The sequence below is a fragment of the Nannospalax galili genome, unplaced genomic scaffold (assembly GCF_000622305.1).
Source record: "Nannospalax galili isolate Female #2095 unplaced genomic scaffold, S.galili_v1.0 scaffold77, whole genome shotgun sequence".
NCBI classification, from domain to species: domain Eukaryota; kingdom Metazoa; phylum Chordata; class Mammalia; order Rodentia; family Spalacidae; genus Nannospalax; species Nannospalax galili.
The window spans coordinates 3,393,891-3,394,808 of NW_008341457.1; the positions used below are offsets into that span (position 1 = coordinate 3,393,891).

Consider the following 918-nt stretch of genomic DNA (forward strand, 5'->3'; position numbering starts at 1 on the left):
CCCCCCCCGCCGCGCTGCGCATGCGCCCGGCGCCACTCCATCCGGGCATTGGCAGTCCCGCCATTTCACCGGAGAAGCCTTTCCAAAGCCTTGCGGCCGCCATTTTATAACAAGGCCCATCCTCAAGCCACCATCCGGGCCGGGGAGGACCACCTCGGGGAGCCGGGACGCCCCGGGGTCCCGCTGCCCTCATCGCCGCTGGCGGGGCGGACTCCAACCCGGGCCCGCCCGCACGACCCAGGGGCTCCGCCTCGCGCGAGCGCCACTGGCCGCCCCGCCGCCCCGGGCCCCTCAGAGCCGGTGCCGCCAGAGCGCTCACCGCGGAGTCGGGAAGGTCCCTGACGCGGGCGGTAAGACGGCGCAGGACACACACCAGAGCCTCCTAACGCGCGAATGAAAGGGGGAGTGCCGGCGTCCCGCCTAATATACCACACCGCCAAAGCAACGCCCCTCAATCCCGCCCACTGCGCTGGCCCGACCAATCCGACACCTCAGAAGCGGCGCCGGCGCCTCAAAGTCGAGAGGCGGGACTCTGTCGACTTCGCCCCCTCCCACTCGCTGGCCCTGAGCGTTTTGATTGGCCGAGAGGTTCCCAGGCTGCAATCTCCCGCCCTCGGGCTCTCGGGGGCGAGATGTACGTGGTCGGAGGGCGGAGCTGACCCACTTCCTTGTTTCCCGCCCTGTTGGCCTGCGGCTGCGAACAAAGAGGTTCAAACCTCTGCTTTTAGGATCCTGCAGCATCCGTGTGATGCCCCAAATACAGCTCTAAAACGCCCGCAAATTAACTTCGCCCTTCTCCATTCCTTTTTCCTCTTAATATTTTGATTACATTTATTTCTTTTAGAGTGCGTTTATAGATGTTAGAGGACAACGGTCCAGAGTCTTCCCCAGCAAGCACCTTTATTCCCTTAAGCCATT

At 63.7% G+C, this 918-nt stretch overlaps 1 protein-coding gene across 7 annotated transcripts in view; it reads right to left on the reverse strand.

Annotated features, from left to right (window-relative positions):
• Nucleotides 1–457, reverse strand: part of Cirbp (cold inducible RNA binding protein) — a 5,569-nt gene extending 5,112 nt beyond the window's left edge. For 6 of the 7 annotated variants that reach the window (XR_003850144.1, XR_003850141.1, XR_003850143.1 and 3 more), the window contains exon 1: nucleotides 320–457. The gene's annotated coding sequence lies outside the window, so the exon portion shown is untranslated. The remainder of the gene's footprint in view (nucleotides 1–319) is intronic. The other variant, XM_008837169.3, reaches the window with a different exon arrangement.
• Nucleotides 458–918: the final 461 nt, after the last annotated feature.